Here is a 22,490-nt window from a genome sequence, read left to right as displayed (position 1 = left end):
TATTTTTTGTTTTTTTTAACCTTTTATTTAACCAGGCAAGTCAGTTAAGAACAAGTTCTTATTTTCAATGACGGCCTGGGAACAGTGGGTTTAACTGCCTGTTCAGGGGCAGAACGACAGAGTTGTACCTTGTCAGCTGGGGGGTTTGAACTCACAACCTTCCGGTTACTAGTCCAACCACTAGGCTACCCTGCAGCCCCATTGAGATGTGCCTTAAATAAATCAGGTGAAAAGGGGACTGGAGTGTGACTTTCAAATGCTCCCCTATCGACTTTAAAACCCAGAAAAATAGACTTGATGTGCTCATTGTTGATTCCCAATGCAAACATCTGAATAGACAGGCAGACTTGTTCGAGCTGTGGTAAATATGAATAAGTAAAGTTCCCAACAACTCCACTAGATGGCGGTGAATGCTCATCTCGTCCCTTAAAAGGTCCAATGCAGCCGTTTTTATCTTAACATCAATTTCTGGGTTACAATTAAGTACCTTACTGATTGTTTTAAATTAAAATGGTAGAAAAAAAAGAAAAAAAAACTTCTGAGTGGGGAATGTTATTGGCAGAGGTTTGGCACGCTTAATTTAACTCAATCCCAACAAAACGGGCTCTTGCACTAAAAGGGCATTATCATTTTCAAAATTTCACAGTATTATTCCAACTTCATAAAACACAGGAATGTCAAGTTTCACTGCACTTGGCCTTTTAAGTAAATCATGAGAAATTAAGTGAAAAGGAGACAAGTAAGACTTTAAAATCAGGATTAAATGTCTTTCATGTTTTTCAGAAGGTGATTTAGGATAGTTTATGGTTTTTATGAAAATATGGATAATCTTGAGCAGGCAGAAGGGTGGATTTACAAAGGTGAAAGGCACTACAAGCAAGGCATTTCAAATGTTCTTATGTCTGAAAACCATAGGTTCATTATGTTAAATTGATTGCATTGTATGTGGTCAGTTATATTGAGAAGTGTCAAATGTGTGTACTTCGTGATATAAAGGTAATTTATCCTTGTACCTTTTATGCAATTTACTCATTTCTGTTTCCCTATGACAGTGTAGAAGTAGTACCACAACCTGTCCAGTAGATGGCAAGGTGTAGGCCTGCTCAAAGCCCTGACAATCGAGATCATGTGACCATATCTATCTCGTACCAGTCCAGAGTTTGGACAAACCTACTCAATTTAGGGTATTTATTTATTTTTACTGTATTCTACATTTTAAAAGAATAGTGAAGATATCAAAACTATGAAATAACACGTATGGAATCATGTAGTAACCAACAACAAAGTTCAACGTAGCCACTTGATGAGTGGGTCGCAGTTGTAAATGAGAACTTGTTCTACCTGGTGAAATAAAGGTGAAATAACATAAAAAAAAAAAAAAATGACAGCTTTGCACACTCTTGGCATTCTCTTGAATGAGTAGGTGTCCAGACATGACTGGTACTGTACGTGGACACGTATCATTTCAGCAACTTCGAAAAAACAACGATTTTATATCGGAGTTATGCCTGTTGTTCACACGCGTATCTGCCCACTCATTAGCTAGAATGGTCTCACTTGAGCTCGCCTCCTCGCCTGCCTTCCATCTTTGAGGACATGGATTTCCATTGTTAATGGTCAGTTGACCATCTTGTCAATATAAAAGTATATTTGATATACTTATAGGGCTTGTTAGGGACCATCAGTAAAATGACACAATCTACATGGTAATAAAATGTCCATAGATCCAAATTTCAATGACTTAACCTCAAACCATCTACAAATGCATATACACATATTGAAAGCATTTAAAGATGCACTATGCAGAAATCTCACCAATATTTGCTCAAATTGGAATAATTCACCTAATTTCATTTTGACAAAACATGCAAGTATAGTGTTGAGAATCATTGTGCCATCTAAACCGCTGTGAAATATATTTTCGATAACAAAACGTATTGTATTTTCAGCTGTTTGAATCTGGTGTACAAAACCGTAAAAGTAGTAAACTGAACTTAAGAACGGGTAGCATAGAAATAGCGCACATAGAAGAGGTCTACTGCTTCTTAGACATATTTTGGGTCAGCCAAAATGTTACATATTGCAGCTTTAATGAGACATAATCAATTTACATTGTGTAATGTTTTGACGGTCACCACTAGCCCCACAGTCCAAAGTCAAACCGACTTTTCCACGGTCGCACACTGGCTGGCTGAAGCTAATTGCCAAAATAAGTTGTCTAGCTTACTAGCTAGTCCAGGCTAGGCTATTTCCAGACACTAGACCTGGTTAGACTATTTCAAGTTATCTAGAAGGGTGTGTGACTGTATTGTAATTGTGTACTGTTTTGGCAGAGTGAAAGTATAAACGCTTCCCACGTTTGAACACACACAAACGACACCCACATCAAAGCACGCCTCCAAGGCCAAAATCTCATTCAGTCACATTTCCTAATGAGGAGACTTGAAACCGTGGCTAAATCAGGAAATTCAGCCCCCGTTTAAGTGCACAGACATTGCCGAGAGGGTATGTGGTCTGGCTCAGAGATTTTTTTAAACTTGGGCTTCAATTCACATGTCATGTAAATCAATTTATACCGTATGATCCATTTCCAAGAAAACAAAGCCAGCTTATCAGAGTAAAGGTGCTCTGGAGGTGCTATTCAAAGTCTTACTGAAACATTCAGAGGGGCGGCAAGTAGCCTAGTGGTTAGAGCGGTAGACTTGTAACCGAAAGGTTGCAAGATCAAATCCCTGAGCTGACAAGGTAAAAATCTGTTCTACCCCTGAACAAGGCATCATTGAAAATAAGAATTTGTTAACTGACTTGCCTAATTAAATTCAGTGAAAGTTAAGTTATTGAAAAACCTCAACACTAAGAACAATTAAGAAAACTTTCAATAATGACCATAACTAAATGTTCACAACATTTAGAGAATGTTCTAAAATGTTTATTTAGTTACATTAAAATGACCTGTCATTTCTGTTCTCAGAGCCTTAAAACCTCCCAGGAAAACTTGTTGGTTCACTGCCAGCTTATACTTTATGCAATACTTTAGTCTCATTCTCTCTGAAAGTCCATGGACATACAACATGTGTATGATCATTATCTGAACGCCCCCCTACAGAGATGGAGGATGCGGTTTTGATTCTGTACTTTACCCAAAACTGAATGGGATGTCAATGCTCATCTTTGTCACACATTTACCCCCTGCAGCGATTACACACAGAACACATTACTCAAAGACCGTTTCTGTACAAGTAAAATTAGACAATTACATCTTGCTAAAGCTTGGCTTTCCCAACAAGTTCAGAAGTGAATCAACAGATTCACAAGTAAAGTATTTGTCCCACTTGACAGCCTGTTATAGATAAACACATGCATTTTCCCATAGATATTTTTTGGAATCAATACACTAATATAGAAAGTTATGAGACATCAAATTACAACAAATGGCTGCTGTTTGATCCAGGATACTGCCAGACAAACAATACCCCCACAAATGATATGAAAGTCCTTATGGTTAGGATTATGAATCATTCACTACTCCTAGCCAAATACTAACCACAGTCACTGGTCCATTTTAATCTTGAACAGCCTGATATTGTTTGAACACATGCATTACAAATTCAATGTTGCAGCACACTAACGTCTGCTCAGTGCTCATGTAGTTCAGAGTGATCAATTACTTTTTCAAAATCTGGCTTCCAGTTGAAGCTCGCATCCGCTACAAGACCATGGTGCTTGCCTACGGAGCTGTGAGGGGAACGGCACCTCAGTACCTCCAGGCTCTGATCAGGCCCTACACCCAAACAAGGGCACTGCGTTCATCCACCTCTGGCCTGCTCGCCTCCCTACCACTGAGGAAGTACAGTTCCCGCTCAGCCCAGTCAAAACTGTTCGCTGCTCTGGCCCCCCAATGGTGGAACAAACTCCCTCACGACGCCAGGACAGCGGAGTCAATCACCACCTTCCGGAGACACCTGAAACCCCACCTCTTTAAGGAATACCTAGGATAGGATAAGTAATCCTTCTCACCCCCCTTTAAGATTGAGATGCACTATTGTAAAGTGACTATTCTACTGGATGTCATAAGGTGAATGCACCAATTTGTAAGTCGCTCTGGATAAGAGCGTCTGCTAAATGACTTACATGTAAATCGAAGTTACTTTTGTTTGTCTTGGTCTCACCGAGGTGAGCTGATGTAGTTGGGGAATAATAACCAATCTTCTCAGGATGTTTATCTGTGTACTCCCAGACAGTGGGAGGAAGATGGACTCTGAGGCAACAGTCCATTGAACAGTGACCCAGCAATCACATTTGGTACCTTGGAACATATATTTTTGGTTTCATGTTGGTTGTGGGAAGGACGCCATACGTTTCCTAACTGGTAAAAAACAAAATGTTTTTTTTATTGTTGGTATTTTACCCCCTTTTTCTCCCTAATTTTGATCTTGTCTCATCGATGCAACTCCCCAATCGGCTCGGAGGCGAAGGTCGAGTGGTGCTTCCTCCAAAACATGACTCACCAAACTGCTTCTTAACACCTGCCTGCTTAACCTGGAAGCAGCCGCACCAATATGTTGAAGGAAACACTGTTCAACTGAAGACCGGTGTCAGCCTGCAGGCACTCAGCCTGCCACAAGGAGTCGCTAGAGTGCAATGAGCCAAGTAAAGCTTCCCTGGCCAAACCCTCCTCTAACCCGGACAGCGCTGGGCCAATTGTGCACTGCCCTATGGGACACAGCCTGGGAACCAACCTGGGTCTTTAGTGATGCCTCTAGCACAACGATGCAGTGCCTTAGACCGCTGCGCCACTCGGGAGGCCCTAAACTGAACGTTTTTTTGAATGTTCTGAACAGAAGTGAAAACTTTGCCTGTTCTGGGAATGTTAATGTTAACACATCTAGCTTATTTTGGGTTAAACTGTTCAACTCTGACACCCTCTGGTGGCATTTTCTAAACAATGCATAAATTTGTATACTGTCCTCAAAGTACCTATAAGTCCTACAAACACATGATTAGTACTGTTAGAAAGGTAATTGTGGAATTCTGATAAAGGTCTTTCCATTTTAAAAGTGCAGGGCTTGTGCAACATAATACTTTGTCTTACAGGAATATTTTTCCTCTTACAGAAAGGATATACATATGATGAGAAAGCTGAAGTCTACCTATCCATTGACCTTATTATCCCCTGTCTGATTCCCAGTTCGTCCACTAGATAGCAGTAGCAGATCACAAGACCACTTGAAACCAGTTGCGTCTGGATTGGATAGTGAGTACCTGGGCAAAAATCGTTAAAAGTATTTTCAAGCCTCTTAATATAGTATATATAGTACTCAGGCCTTTCAAGTTATCACGGTTGTAAATTGAAATAAGACACAGACAGGTGAAGAAACTTCAAACTTCTTTTCCAATTCACTTTTCCTATTGTAAACGAGTGAGTGATGAAATCAAATGCCACATGCGTCGAATACAACAGGTGTAGGAAGACTTTACCATAAAATGCTTACTCGTGAGCCCTTAACCAACAATGCAGAGTACCCGTAGCAGTGAGAACAGTCTGACTGGAGTTGGACAATTTTCAGGGCCTTTCTGACAAATTTCAGGCCTATACCAGCCTGGTATAGAAGTCCTGGATGACAGGAAGCTCGGCCCCAGTGAAGTACTTGGCCGTACGCACTACCCTCTGTATCGCCTTATGGTCAAATGCCAAGCGGTTGCCATACCATGAGGTAATGCAACAGGTTAAGCCAACCAGATGGTGCAGCTGCAGAAATTTGAAGATCTGAGGTCCCATGCCAAGTCTTTTCAGCCTCCTGAGGGGGAATAGGCATTGTGGTGCCCTACCACATTGAATCTGGCAGCGCAGAAAATCGACAAAATTACTTCCATTCATAAATGGGCAGCCCGAATCAGAGCAGTAGTCGTGTGGTTCAAGAGATCCTTGATGTCCAAAACAGTCTTGAAGGAAAAGCAGAAGCTCCTTGGTAAGAAGCCAGTTCAATCTATTAAAGTATTATTTAGAAATTCACACATTTAACAATCTAATTCAATATTCAAGTGTGCTGTAATGGGTTGTTGTTGTTGTTTCAGGCCTTCCGCAACACTCACTCATCCTTGATGTCAATATCAGAACTCACTCTAATGATAGAGAGTATCCAGCGATCCAAGCAGCAGCCTTGGACCCACAACTGCGAAAAGCAATGGCCAAGGACAACCTGGACCGTCTGAAGGACAAGAACTTCCATAAAGGCTGAGGAGTTTGTCCAGCTCATGAGAATCCTCTATACATCCACACTGTGTGTCATGTGAAAAGAATGCCACCTGTGGACAGATCATACCCATCCTACACAAACTGGAAGAGCACTTCACTGTGAAGCATGAAGATACGTTTGTGGCAACCATCAAAGAGAAGGTGTGGGAGAACCTCTGAGCGCTATCAGGATGAGGACATTCAAGCCATCCTGCATGAGGCCACAACGGACCCAGATTTATAGAGAGGCCGGTGAGTGACACCACCTGGGACAGGCTGAGGAAGGCAACTGTTGCGGCCAATGTAACAGGAGCAACACCAGGGCTGTCAGAGGAGCTGGAGCAGACAGACACAGCGCACCAGTAGCAGGAGGAGGAGTCTGAAGGAGAGGAAATGGAGGAGACAGTCCCTCCATTGTACAAGACAAGGAGTGCCTTGGAAGAGCTGTTCTCAGAGGAGGACAGAGAGTTGAGGTTGACGATCCAACAGGACACCTCGTCCCTCACCCTCAGCGAGTGTGTTGACCCAGAGGTCGAGCTCTATAAAGGCCTGCCTCCCATCCCCATGGCTAAAGATCCTGTGATGTGGGAGAAGAGTGCCCCTCACAAACATTGCAACAAGCTACCTCTGTGCTCAACCCTCCACCCCTAGCGAGATGGTATTTGACTGCAGGGAACACAATAAGCCAGGAGAGGTTCCGACTTCTGGCAGAGAAGGCAAATATGTTGATCTTTCTCCAGAAGAACTGCTAGACCTTTTGCAGCCTACGTGCATGCTCCACCCGTTTTGCTCTACACAACTATTTTATTTTGCAGGAAATGTTATTTACATTTCCATCACCACAACATAAGTCTATAGTGATTTGTTAAAAAAATTGCTGTTTCTTTTGCTGTAAATTTGATTTGTTTTACATTTCATAAAATAAAGCAATGTTAATTCTGTTCTTAATTTGAGTTTTTCTTTGTAAAAACAACAACAAAAAGAACGGATAAGAATACCGTTAAAGTACCAGATCGATAAGCAGTATCGGTAAGAGTATCAGTAAGAGTAGTAATACCCATCCCTAACAGGGACTATGGTGGTCTGCTTGAAACATGTAGGTATTACAGACTGGGTCAGGAGGTTGAAAATGTCAGTGAAGACACTTGCCAGCTGGTCAATGCATGCTCGGAGTACGTGTCTCGGTAATCCATCTGGCCCTGTGCCCGATTTCAGTTTTTGATTTGTTAAAAAAGTTTGAAATATCCAATAAATGTCGTTCCACTTCATGATTGTGTCCCACTTGTTGTTGATTCTTCACAAAAAAATACAGTTTTATATCTTTATGTTTGAAGCCTGAAATGTGGCAAAAGGTCGCAATGTTCAAGGGGGCCGAATACTTTCGCAAGGCACTGTAGCTCATCTGGTCGGCTTGCATCACTGGGCAGCTCGCAGCTGAGTTTCCCTTTGTAATCTGTGATAACTTGCAAGCCCTGCCAAATCTGACTAGTGTCAGTTGGTGTAGTAGATTTCAATCTTAGTCCTGTATTGACACTTTGCCTGTTTCATGGTTCGTCGGAGGGCATAGCAGAATAAATAAATAGACAGCTACAAAGAATATAGATGAACTCTTGGTAAATAGTGTGGTCGACAAGCTTATCATGAAATACTGTAACTCCAGCAAGCAAAACCTTGAGTCTTCTTATATATTATAGATCGCCCACCAGCTGTTATTGACAAAGACACACACCACCCCTCCGGTCTAACCGGAGGCTGCTGTTCGGTCTTGCCGATGCATGGAAAACCCAGCTAACTGTATATTATCTATGTCCTTGTTCAGCCACGACTCAGTGAAACATAGGATATTACAGTTATTAATGTCCCATTGATAGGATGATCTCGAAAGGAGCTCATCCAGTTTATTCTCACGTTCACCAGTAGAACGGGGGTAAAGGCGGATTATCCACTCACCGACGCGGTCTTGCCAAGCACCAGGCTCTTCGACCTCGGTAACTGCGTCTCCTCTTCATACGAATGACAGCGATTTGTATCTTGTCCTGGAGGAGCAGTATATCCTTTGCGTCCGACTCATTAAAGAAAAACTCCTTATCCAGTTCGAGGAGAGTAATCGGTGTTCTGATGTCCAGAGGCTCTTTTGAAACGATGGCACAAACATTATGTAAAAAAATATATATATATTACAATTGCGCAAAAAATAAACCACACAAACTAGCACAATTGTCCAGGAGCTCGTAATACGGCGGCCATCCCCTCCGGTGCCATTCATTGAATGCCATTCAACGGCTCATGTGAAGGATGCAAACAAGGTCATGTGGATGGAGAAGGAAATGCATTGCTTTACAATGACCATCAGGTTGTGTATCCTTTCCATGCATACTAAATGTTTTCACTTTTGGTGACTTGACCTACATTGCATACTCTGACTATAATCATAGCGCATGATTTATGACCTTCATGGGAGGATTCTTATTACATTGCCAGCAGTAAGACCACTCAGTTAAATTTTTTAGAACTCCAAGCACCGAACACATTTATATTAATTTACTTAGGCATTAATCATAGAAACACTAATCGTTCATTCTCTATCTAGGGAATTAGTCCAGGATAGAGCTTGCATGCCATGTTTTTATGCATACAAATCTGTTCATTTTAGTCTATTCAAACAGACCCCATTTCAAAGGAAACAAGCGCTCATTAAGATCAGGTGTGGCCAATTAGTGGGCAGCACACCTGAACCCACTTAACACATAGAGGATAGAGAGTTTTGTTGATGATGAGAATGGAATGTATATGTTTAACTTTCTCTGAAAAAGTTACAAAAGTTTTGTTTGTGTACTCTGAACAATTTCAAAACATGACTTGAAATAGAACCATGAGGAAACCTTTAGGAAACGTTATGCTGAAGTACTGAAATTCCCACTTGTACTGTATATATATTTTTCAGTCCTTTTTCGCAAGACTGAGACTTGTGCAGTTGGCTGACACACATATGAGTGAATAAACACCTTAAAGAGACATGCCGGTAAAAATATTATATGAAACCAACAGGAAAGGAAAGTAAAGAGAAAAAAAAGAGGGACAGAAGAAAAGAAAACATAATTGAATTTGACCACAAATACCATCCCTGAAGTAGGAATGCAGTGAGATACACACACACATTCTCATAAACCTGTACACAGAGGGGGCATTTAAGTGCGGGCAGGAGAGAGCAAACAAAATCAGTTGTCTCTGAGGAGGTCCAGGGAAGGGTGTGGGGTAAAGCCTCTAGGAGGGGACCAGTGAGGAGCAGTCGATCTGACTGCAAACAGATGGCCTAGATGGAACTACTAATCATCAATTACCAGAGCAATAAGGGAGGGGAGATAATTATTTATTTTTTGGGTAGTGCGGCTGCAGTGCAAATTCAGGCAACTTCATTTTGTTTCTCCTCACACACAATCCCTCAGACTTTCCACCCTCTCGGTTTCTGTTAGGCTAGGTAGGTGGCGAATGGGGCCAAGTGGAGGGGGCTGACAGGCCAGAGGCGGGTGCTTGAGGTGGGGGTAGAGGTGTTGGTGGGGTTCTCTCTCAGCTGCAGCCCCCCGAGGCAGGTTTGACAGGCGTACTCTGGATCTTGAGTACGTGGCCTATCCTCTTCTTGATCTCAGCAACCATGGTCATGAAGGCCTGCTCCACATTGGTGGCGCTCTTGGCACTCGTTTCCAAGAACAGGATGTCCAGGGAGTCTGCAAACTCCTCCACTTTCTTTGTGGCTAAGTCACACTTGTTCCCCACCTTTTTGACATTTTCACTGGCATAGCCACTGCTTGACATTGTTGAAGGATTCCTGGTCTAGACTACAATGATGCTGTGGGCTCCTCTGTAGTAGCTGGATGTGATAGTGCGAAACCTCTCCTGCCCAGCTGTGTCCCAGATTTGAAGTTGAATGGTGTTTCTGTCTAATTCTGTAGTTCGTATTACTCCGATTGTGCATGTGTCATCTGCGAATCGGAATAGAAGACATGACTTTCCAATGCCAGAGTCACCGATTAGGAGCAGCTTGAAATAATCAATCAGGATTCATAATGGATTCATCAAAGTAAATCCCTTCTTGCTCTGAAAAATCTAAGTACTTAGCTAATTCCTTTGATTAAAAAAGTAGCAAGCTAAGTTAACTTGCTGGCAAGGTACTCCTCTAAAACCAGGCTAATTGTCTGAAACTTAAAATGGCTTCCAGTACCAACCAGGAAATAGTAACTCTTTGTTGTTGGAACAACTGAAGAACATGACTATATAGAACCATGAGGAAACCTGTAGGAAACATTATGCTGAAGTACTGACATTTCCACAGAAGAATGTTGTTTAACGTTCTCTTAACTATGAGAATATTCCCAATGTCAAAAATGTTCCTAGAAAATTACCGAAATTGAACCATGTTTGAACTTGTCAAGTTTTTTGGTTGTTGTCAAGTTCCAAAGAATGTTCCAAAGCAAAGCAACTATCCTGTACCATTCTCAGAAAGTTGTGGGAAGGTAGTATGCAAAATAACCATAGGACAATCCTGCTGTCACCCAAGCTCTAAGAAACATGGCGTTATAACTACTATTCCCTGGAGGAGGAAAACGAGGTACAACATACTATTGGGAGTCGCACTCTCGCAACTTTGGTTGAATGTCTACAACATGCCTGACAAGGCCAATGAAATCCGTGTCTCGCTGGAAGCCCCCCCTTTCACAGGCGATAAGCGTGAGACTGATGAATTCCTTCAATTCAATACTGCTCTTCACAGAGCCCATGAACAGATGACACGTGGCTAAACAGGGACAGTAGTTATAACGCCAAGTTCCCTTCAGCATGATCCAATCCACATTGACGGGCTGTAGTAGAGCGGGTCGAAAGCTTCAAGTTCCTCTGTGTCCACATCACTAACACGGAACCCAAACCGGCTGTGCACGTGCACTATCGTGGTTAAATTCATTTTGTCCCCCTACACCAAACGCGATCACGACATGCAGGTTAAAATATCAAAACAACCTCTGAACCAATTACATTAATTTGGGGACAGGTCAAAAAGCATTAAACAAGTATGGCAATTTAGCTAGTTAGCTTGCACTTGCTAGCTAATTTGTCCTATTTAGCTAGCTAATTTGTCCTGGGATATAAACATTGAGTTGTTATTTTACCTGAAATGCACAAGCTCCTCTACTCCACCAATTAATCCACACATAAAACGGCCAACCGAATCGTTTCTAGTAATCTCTCCTCCTTCCAGGCTTTTTCAGCTTTGAATTTATATGGTGATTGGCATCTAAACTTTCATAGTGTTACCACGACTACTGGCAAAACAGTTAGTCTTTCAATCACCCACGTGAGTATAACCAATGAGGAGATGGCACGAGGATACCTGCTTCTATAAACCAATAAGGAGATGGGAGAGGCAGGACTTTCAGCGCGATCTGCGTCAGAAATAGAAAGGAATTCTATTTTAGCCCTTGGCATCGCAGACGCTCGTCATTGAATAATATGGATTCCTACATTCATTTTGCGACGTGTCCGGTCTAGTCAGCATGTAAGGAATTAAAATTACGTATCTCAGAGCATCGTAGCACCATTAGGTGTAAAAACTTTACTTATCCAGTTGCGGCCCACTTCTTGGAGGCAGGCCACTCGATTTCGTCTCTGCCTCCCTAGGAGAGGGGGTGACCTTGATAAATTATTGTTAAAACTAGAGGCTGCCTCGATCTTTAATTTAAAGACCTTGATCTGAAGCCATTCTTGTGATTATTGTGACTTTGCCATTGTAATTGTTTGTAAACTTGTGTAGTCAAATTCATCTATAATCGTATGCTATCCATTTGTTGTTTGTATGCTGTTCTTTGTATGACATTTTAATATTTGATTATTAACCAATGATATTAGGCCACTCTTGGCCATGATTACAGACACCTGTGTCTTTTGACACTATATAAACGAGTCATCCCGCAGTGTTTGTGATTATACCCTGATGAAGACAGCTTGGCTGTCGAAACGTTGGTAATTACATTTTTGCATCTGAGCTCCTAGAGTGTGCGGCTCTCTTTTATTTTCAAGTTTTCTACTCCGCTAGCCAGCACCTCGTCTTAATAGGTGTGCATTTCAAATACAATTTGATAGCCATCTAACTAATTGCTAGAGCCAGGTCAAGCAATTTAAGAATAGCTCATAGTTTGTGATTAAGAAATTTATGAGTACCATACAAAATTCAGCCCACAACATCCAGGGGGTGAGCACGCTTTACCACTAAGGGACAGTTTAGTTGGCGCAACGTAACGATCTCGTGTGCCAATGGTTTGTTTTCATAACGTGAATTGTTCCTCGGAATAATTGAAGGAATTAATCCAAGCCACACGTTCATCATTTGCCTTTTCAGGCGTGATTGTAGCTCCTTCTACCGAAGTCAGGAGAGTGTGACTCCCCATAGTATGTTGTACCGAAGTTGACTGAAATGGAACATATGGTTCTCAGAACGTTACGTGCTAGCTGGGGAGTGTCACTACCCCAGCAGGAGCAGCTCATTGTGACCCTGGTCTAATAACAATTGAGTAGACTACAAGACAACAAACCACAGATGCAGTCCAGTCTGTCCACCGCAGCTTCACCACATCTCATCACTTTCCACTTTGGTGTTGTCAAACAAGCAGAGATTGATCCCTTTCGTGCAGCCGGTGGACATCGATGATCATGTAGGCTTTGATGACGACCATTTTGTTTGATTTTCAGGTGTCTCAGGCTGTGAAGCAGTACCCTGTGACTCATGGCTCGGTGCACTGTAGGTGGTGTTTATCCTCATCAACTGCACAGTATTTTGCAGAGAACACACCATTTCTTCATTATATTGCACTCTAGGAATACTCCTTAATGGAGAACCACAGGGCTTCCAATAAAACATATATCATTTAAATCTTGGTTGTGTGTGCGTGCGTGGTACTTGCCCGATTATGAATCGAGTTGACAGCACATCATAACAGCAAGTGAGTATGTTAACTATACACCATCTTGGAATTGTCACATTTTGTAGAGTTACAAAATGGGATTGAAATAGATTGTATTGTAATTGATCTAAACAAAACTCCATAATGTCAAAGTGAAAAGAAAATTCTACAAATTAAATAACAAAAACATAACACCCCCTTTGTGCCAGCCTAAATTAGTTAACGCGTTACATTTGGCTTAAGAAATCACAAGTTACATGGACTCTGAAATAATGGTGTTGACATTATTTTATTATGAGCTACTCCCTTCCTCTGTCCCCCATACATACCTCAGTCAAGTATTGAATTTCAAGCACAAATGAATCTACAAAGACCAGGGAGCTTTTCAAATCAAATCAAATTTTATTTGTCACATACACATGGTTAGCAGATGTTAATGCGAGTGTAGCGAAATGCTTGTGCTTCTAGTTCCGACAATGCAGTGATAACCAACAAGTAATCTAACTAACAATTCCAAAACTACTGTCTTATACACAGTGTAAGGGGATAAAGAGTATGTACATAAGGATATATGAATGAGTGATGGTACAGGGCAGCATACAGTATACATACAGATGGTATCGAGTACAGTATATACATATGAGATGAGTATGTAGACAAAGTAAACAAAGTGGCATAGTTAAAGTGGCTAGTGATACATGTATTACATAAGGATGCAGTCGATGATATAGAGTACAGTATATACGTATGCATATGAGATGAATAATGTAGGGTAAGTAACATTATATAAGGTAGCATTGTTTAAAGTGGCTAGTAATATATTTACATCATTTCCCATCAATTCCCATTATTAAAGTGGCTGGAGTTGGGTCAGTGTCAATGTCAGTGTGTTGGCAGCAGCCACTCAATGTTAGTGGTGGCTGTTTAACAGTCTGATGGCCTTGAGATAGAAGCTGTTTTTCAGTCTCTCGGTCCCAGCTTTGATGCACCTGTACTGACCTCGCCTTCTGGATGATAGCGGGGTGAACAGGCAGTGGCTCGGGTGGTTGATGTCCTTGATGATCTTTATGGCCTTCCTGTAACATCGTGTGGTGTAGGTGTCCTGGAGGGCAGGTAGTTTGCCCCCGGTGATGCGTTGTGCAGACCTCACTACCCTCTGGAGAGCCTTACGGTTGAGGGCGGAGCAGTTGCCTTACCAGGCGGTGATACAGCCCGCCAGGATGCTCTCGATTGTGCATCTGTAGAAGTTTGTGAGTGCTTTTGGTGACAAGCCAAATTTCTTCAGCCTCCTGAGGTTGAAGAGGCGCTGCTGCGCCTTCTTCACGACGCTGTCAGTGTGAGTGGACCAATTCAGATTGTCTGTGATGTGTATGCTGTCAGTGAACTTAAAACTGAGGAACTTACTTGCTACCCTCTCCACTACTGTTCCATCGATGTGGATAGGGGGTGTTCCCTCTGCTGTTTCCTGAAGTCCACAATCATCTCCTTAGTTTTGTTGACGTTGAGTGTGAGGTTATTTTCCTGACACCACACTCCGAGGGCCCTCACCTCCTCCCTGTAGGCCGTCTCGTCGTTGTTGGTAATCAAGCCTACCACTGTTGTGTCGTCCGCAAACTTGATGATTGAGTTGGAGGCGTGCGTGGCCACGCAGTCGTGGGTGAACAGGGAGTACAGGAGAGGGCTCAGAACGCACCCTTGTAGGGCCCCCGTGTTGAGGATCAGCGGGGAGGAGATGTTGTTGCCTACCCTCACCACCTGGGGGCGGCCCGTCAGGAAGTCCAGTACCCAGTTGCACAGGGCGGGGTCGAGACCCAGGGTCTCGAGCTTGATGACGAGCTTGGAGGGTACTATGGTGTTGAATGCCGAGCTGTAGTCGATGAACAGCATTCTCACATAGGTATTCCTCTTGTCCAGGTGGGTTAGGGCAGTGTGGTTGAGATTGCATCGTCTGTGGACCTATTTGGGCGGTAAGCAAATTGGAGTGGGTCTAGGGTGTCAGGTAGGGTGGAGGTGATATGGTCCTTGACTAGTCTCTCAAAGTACTTCATGATGACGGAAGTGAGTGCTACGGGGCGGTAGTCGTTTAGCTCAGTTACCTTAGCTTTCTTGGGAACAGGAACAATAGTGGCCCTCTTGAAGCATGTGGGAACAGCAGACTGGTATAGGGATTGATTGAATATGTCCGTAAACACACCGGCCAGCTGGTCTGCGCATGCTCTGAGGGCGCGGCTGGGGATGCCGTCTGGGCCTGCAGCCCTGCGAGGGTTAACACGTTTAAATGTCTTACTCACCTCGGCTGCAGTGAAGGAGAGACCGCATGTTTTCGTTGCAGGCCGTGTCAGTGGCACTGTATTGTCCTCAAAGCGGGCAAAAAAATTATTTAGTCTGCCTGGGAGCAAGACATCCTGGTCCGTGACTGGGCTGGGTTTCTTCTTGTAGTCCGCGATTGAATGTAGACCCTCCTACATGCCTCTTGTGTCTGAGCTGTTGAATTGAGCTTCTACTTTGTCTCTGTACTGACGCTTAGCTTGTTTAATAGCCTTGCGGAGGGAATAGCTGCATTGTTTATATTCGGTCATGTTACCAGACACCTTGCCCTGATTAAAAGCAGTGGTTCGCGCTTTCAGTTTCACACGAATGCTGCCATCAATCCACGGTTTCTGGTTAGGGAATGTTTTTATCGTTGCTATGGGAACGACATCTTCAACGCACGTTCTAATGAACTCGCACACCGAATCAGCGTATTCGTCAATATTTTTATCTGACGCAATACGAAACATGTCCCAGTCCACGTGATGGAAGCAGTCTTGGAGTGTGGAGTCAGCTTGGTCGGACCAGCGTTGGACAGACCTCAGCGTGGGAGCCTCTTGTTTAAGTTTCTGTCTGTAGGCAGGGATCAACAAAATGGAGTCGTGGTCAGCTTTTCCGAAAGGGGGGCGGGGCAGGGCCTTATATGCGTCGTGGAAGTTAGAGTAACAATGATCCAAGGTTTTACCACCCCTGGTTGCGCAATCGATATGCTGATAAAATTTTGTGAGTCTTGTTTTCAGATTAGCTTTGTTAAAATCCCCAGCTACAATGAATGCAGCCTCCGGATAAATGGTTTCCAGTTTGCAAAGAGTTAAATAAAGTTTGTTCAGAGCCATCGATGTGTCTGCTTGGGGGGGGGGATATATACGGCTGTGATTATAATTGAAGAGAATTCTCTTGGTAGATAATGCGGTCTACATTTGATTGTGAGGAATTCTAAATCGGGTGAACAGAAGGATTTGAGTTCCTGTATGTTTCTTTCATCACACCATGTCTCGTTAGTCATGAGGCATACGCCCCCGCCACTCTTCTTACCAGAAAGATGTTTGTTTCTGTCAGCGCGATGCGTGGAGAAACCCGTTGGCTGCACCGCCCCGGATTGCGTCTCTCCAGTGAGCCATGTTTCCGTGAAGCAGAGAACGTTACAGTCTCTGATGTCCCTCTGGAATGCTACCCTTGCTCGGATTTCATCAACCTTGTTGTCAAGAGACTGGACATTGGCAAGAAGAATGCTAGGGAGTGGTGCTCGATGTGCCAGTGTCCGGAGTCTGACCAGAAGACCGCTACGTTTCCCTCTTTTACGAAGTCGTTTTTTGGGGTCGCTGCATGGAATCAATTCCGTTGACCTGTTTGTAAGGCAGAACACTGGATCCGCGTCGCGGAAAACATATTCTTGGTCGTACTGATGGTGAGTTGACGCTGATCTTATATTCAGTAGTTCTTCTCGACTGTATGTAATGAAACCTAAGATGACCTGGGGTACTAATGTAAGAAATAACACGTAAAAAAAAAAAAAACTGCATAGTTTCCTAGGAACGCGAAGCGAGGCGGCCATCTCTGTCGGCGCCTCATAAAGGGCAGTGATTTGTAGATGGGTAACAATAACAAAATCAGACATTGAATTTTCCTTTTGGTATGGTCAAGTTAATAATTATGCTGTGTATGATGTATTAAACCACCCAGCCACATCAAAGATACAGTTGTCCCTCTGAACTGAGCTGCAGGACAGGAAGGAAACTGCTCAGGGACGTCACCATGAGGCCATTGGTGATTTTAAAACAGCTATGGAGTTCAATGGCTGTGATGGGAGAAAATTGAGGATGGATCAACATTGTAGTGACTCCAAAATATTGACATAAATTACATAGTGAAAATAAATAAAAAAAATGGCAAAGGAGTACACCTTTTGGCCTAAATGCAAAGTGTTGTGTTTGTGTTGGATTTGCCCCTTCATCATGGTATGGGTATGCTTGACATTGGCAAAGATGGGAGTTTTTCAGGATACAAATAAACGGGGTGAAGTTAAGCACAGGCAAAATACTAGTGAAACACCTGCTTCACTTTGCTTTATATCAGACACTGGGAATGTTTAGGATGCAGAAAGTAACCAGCATAGTGGGTCAGTTTCCGCAACAAGTAAGCACTGAAGCACGAGGCTCAAAGTTACACCAGCTCTGTCAGGAGGAATGGGCCAAAATTCACCCAACTTATTGTGGGAAGCTTGTGGAAGGCTACCCGATTTGACCCAAGTTAAACAATTTAAAGGCAATGCGACCAAATACTAATTGAGTGCATATAAACTTCTGACCCACTGGGAATGTGATGAAATAAATAAAAGCTGAAATAAATTATTCTCTCTACTATTATTCTGACATTTCACATTCTTAAAATAAAGTGGTGATCCTAACTGACCTAAGGCAGGGAATTTTTACTAGGATTAAATGTCAGGAATTGTGAAACAGAGTTGAAATGTAGTTGGCTAAGATGTATGTAACTGTATATTACCGTTTTTAGCATTTTTCTTCCACTTTGACATTAGAGCATTTAAATCCATTTTGATGCCACTTTAACACAATAAAATGTAAAGAAACATAATGGGGATTGAATACTTATGAATCACACTGTACATACTACATACAGTACAGCCCTCTTATCTCCTGGTTCTCCTGTCAGTCAGTAGATGGGGAAAACTCTGAAACTGTGATATACAGTGGGGCAAAAAAGTATTTAGTCAGCCACCAATTGTGCAAGTTCTCCCACTTAAAAAGATGAGGCCTGTAATTTTCATCATAGGTACAGTTCATGACATTAAAAATCCTACAATGTGATTTTCAGGATTTTTTTCTCTCATTTTGTCTGTCATAGTTGAAGTGTACCTATGATGAAAATTACAGGCCTCTCTCATGTTTGTAAGTGAGAGAACTTGCACAATTGGTGGCTGACTAAATACTCTTTTGCCCCACTGTAAGTCATCTGTATACCAATATATTTACTCTATAGAACAACTATTTCCTGCAGCCAATGCATTCAGTGCATTATACTTCACAGAGAAACTTAAATGAAAGCAGACATGTCACAGCAGGCTTTTGTATTGTAGTAATGGGAAAATGTCCCCTTGAAAGCAACTAGTGCTGAAATCCATCTATAGACTTTTTGTTCTAGACAGTTCCTTTGCATTGCAGAGAGAAAAGCTTTTGTATCTGAGGTCGGCCAAAGGGTATTTTATTCTTGAATGATTTTTGAAAGCTTTTGGAACAGATGCTTTACCTTGAATGACTTCAGGAAACTACAAGGTGTACTGAAAACTGTAATTTACATACATGGCAAACATGTTTAAGGGCACTTCACACAATGGTCAGCTCCACATTAGCTATGATAGATCTTATTATGATCATATCAATATATCTGTAAAACTGACCTAGTCACCTTTTTAGTCACTTCTTACAAGACTCATGCCAAACTGACTTCTTCGTTCTATGATCTGCTTTCATCCCCCTTCTGTGGCTTACAGCATACCTTCCTCCTTAGCTTGTCACTGTCAGTCCATCCATTGCCTGTGGGTCAGAGTAGAGCCAAAGCTGGCTATGAACTAGCCTCCACCTTGTAATGCAGCACTTCCTTCCCTTTGTCAAACAAAGACATACCAGGGGGATGTACTGAGTAGGCAGAACAAGAAAACCTCAGCTCACAGAGATCCAAACTCTGGATCCCAATCATTCTATAAAGTACAAAGGAAATATCTAGTAGAAACATTGAGACCAAAAATAAACCCCAACCATCTGAGAGAAAAGAAAAGCAGATCAGAGGGGCTTTTATGGAAAAGTTATTTTTTGAGTCTATTTTTTCCCCCCGCAGACACTTGCTCTTTGCTCCCTCTCAGTAATGCTCCCTCTCAAGTGACATCTCTGTGGGAAATGACTCGTCGATGCTAACACGACTCCTTCGAGTGAAGGACTTGACACGGAGTAAACTTGAGCAATGGGTACTGCAATTTAGAATTTATTGATTGGCCAATCTGACAACATGACAAAAAGAAGTGCGATATCTCTTTCCCTGAAAACATCTGTGGCCCATTTGATTTGGAATGAGATAATGGGACCTGGAAGGCACAAAGTCATTTATTTTCACTGTCATATGACTAGTGTCGCATGATGGGGGTTGCAACGGTTCCCGCTCGCGCAACATGTAGTACCTCAACTTATTGATGAACTCGCACACCTTGCCGACAGTACCATGCCCTGTACTTAGTTATCATTTCCATGCTACGAGAGCAATTGGCTGAGTGTGGGTTAAGGGCGACCTGTCATTCCATTCCTCAGTTGGAGAGACAGGTGAACAGAGTAAATGAACACTGATGTCCATGCTGCCTACTACCTGTTCCAGTCTGCTTTATGACTTTCCCTTCCCTTACATAGACATAGATGTATCCATGGTCTTGGTTGCCATATAGCACAAAGGACACATAGGAGCAATGCTCCTGCAGAGCTTTCTTTGACCAGTAAGGCATCTATTAGTCCATGCGCCAGAGGGGCTGTCGGGCTCACTTGTGCCGACGATGTCTCATAGTGATTTTCTTGAAGGTCTAGCTCCATAGAGTTGGTAAATGTGTGATAGCAGTGTAGAAATGGCAGCTTTCTCTGTGTTATCGCTCTTTCTTTCATCCTCCACCCCATTAATTTGCCCCATAGGGACTTTACCCTGTGACAAACTATGTCAGTATACAACAAGTTATTGCTCACGTATACGCTTTAATCATATATCACTGGAAAGCTTAATTCACAGCTATCAGACACATTTTTGGAATGTTCAGGTAAAAAATAACCTTGACCTTTGACCACTAGGGTACAAATATTTACCTGTATAAATTGCATTTAAAAAATGAAACCTTGATACATTTTAATCTTTGTTTGACGAGTGTTTTTGAAAGGTCATGAAATTACATTTTAAATGATATATAATATAACCAACTTTGAAAGCACCAACTACAACTATTGTTTAGATATAGCCCGTATCTGTGTATCTAAGCTTACAATGATACAGTGGCGTCGGAAAGTATTCACAACCCTAGACTTTGTCCACATTTTGTTGTGCTACAGCCTGAATTTAAAATGGAATAAATTGAGCCTTTTTGTCACTGGCCAACACACAATAACCCACAAGGCCAAAGTGGAATTATGTTTAGACATTTTTACCAATTAATTCAAAACGAAAAGCTGAAATGTCTTGAATCAATAAGTATTCATCCCCTTTGTTATGACAAGCCTAAATATACTGACTAAAAATATAAACACGGGCCTCCTGTGTGGCATAGTGGTCTAAGATACTGCATCGCAGTGCTAGAGGTGTCACTACAGACCTGTTCCCGGGCTGTGTCACGACCGGCTGTGATCGGGAGTTCCATAGGGCAGCGCACAATTGGCCCAGCTTGGCTCATCGCGCTCTAGCGCCTGCAGGATGACCTTGGTCGTCAGTTGAACGGTGTTGAACGTTCGGGTACGCCACCTTCGCCTCCCGAGCCCATTGGGGAGTTGCAGCGAAGAGACAAGATCGAAAAAGGGGGTCGAAAATATATTTATCTCACTGTTGCATCTCCCCAATGGGCTATATATATATAGTGCCAGTCAAAAATTTGGACACCGACTCATTCAAGGGTTTCTTTGTTTTTACATTGTAAAATCATAGTGAAGACATCAAAACTATGAAATAACACATATGGGATCATGTAGTATCCAAAAACATGTTAAACAAATCAAAATATGTTTTTGATTTTAGATTCTTCAAAGTAGCCACCATTTTCCTTGATGACAGCTTTGCACACACTGAATTCTCTTAACCAGCTTCATGTGGTAGTCACCTGGAATGCATTTCAATTAACAGGTGTGCCTGTTCCGTCATCATGAAGTGCTTTGAGAGACTAGTCAAAGACCATATCACCTCCACCCTACCTGACACCCTAGACCCACTCCAATTTGCTTACCGCCCAACTATGTCCACAGACGATGCAATCTCAACCACACTGCACACTGCCCTAACCCAGAGGAATAGCTATGTGAGAATGCTGTTCATCGACTACAGCTCGGCATTCAACACCATAGTACCCTCCAAGCTCGTCATCAAGCTCGAGACCCTGGGTCTCAACCCCGCCCTGTGCAACTGGGTACTGGACTTCCTGACGGGCCGCCCCCCAGGTGGTGAGGGTAGGCAACAACATCTCCACCCCGCTGATCCTCAACACTGGGGCCCCACAAGGGTGCGTTCTGAGCCCTCTCCTGTACTCCCTGTTCACCCACGACTGCGTGGCCACGCACGCCTCCAACTCAATCATCAAGTTTGCGGACGACACAACAGTGGTAGGCTTGATTACCAACAACGATGAGACGGCCTACAGGGAAGAGGTGAGGGCCCTCGGAGTGTGGTGTCAGGAAAATAACCTCACACTCAACGTCAACAAAACTAAGGAGATGATTGTGGACTTCAGGAAACAGCAGAGGGAACACCCCCCTATTCACATCGATGGAACAGTAGTGGAGATGGTAGCAAGTTTTAAGTTCCTTGGCATACACATCACAGACAAACTGAATTGGTCCACTCACACAGACAGCATCGTGAAGAAGGCGCAGCAGCGCCTTTTCAACCTCAGGAGGCTGAAGAAATTTGGCTTGTCACCAAAAGCACTCACAAACTTCTACAGATGCACAATCGAGAGCATCCTGGCGGGCTGTATCACCGCCTGGTACGGCAACTGCTCCGCCCACAACCCTAAGGCTCTCCAGAGGGTAGTGAGGTCTGCACAACGCATCACCGGGGGCAAACTACCTGCCCTCCAGGACACCTACACCACCCGATGTTACAGGAAGGCCATAAAGATCATCAAGGACAACAACCACCCGAGCCACTGCCTGTTCACCCTGCTATCATCCAGAAGGCGAGGTCAGTACAGGTGCATCAAAGCTGGGACCGAGAGACTGAAAAACAGCTTCTATCTCATGGCCATC

General features: G+C 42.9%; 1 pseudogene; it reads right to left on the bottom strand.

The window, feature by feature from the left end:
• Positions 1-9,802: 9,802 nt before the first annotated feature.
• On the bottom strand, positions 9,803-10,279 carry LOC118400740 (ras-related protein Rab-1A-like; annotated as a pseudogene).
• Positions 10,280-22,490: the final 12,211 nt, after the last annotated feature.

Source organism: Oncorhynchus keta, chromosome 22, assembly GCF_023373465.1.
Source record: "Oncorhynchus keta strain PuntledgeMale-10-30-2019 chromosome 22, Oket_V2, whole genome shotgun sequence".
Lineage (NCBI taxonomy): Eukaryota > Metazoa > Chordata > Actinopteri > Salmoniformes > Salmonidae > Oncorhynchus > Oncorhynchus keta.
The sequence above is the reverse complement of the archived record's forward strand: the minus strand, read 5'-3'. Positions and strand labels throughout refer to the sequence as shown.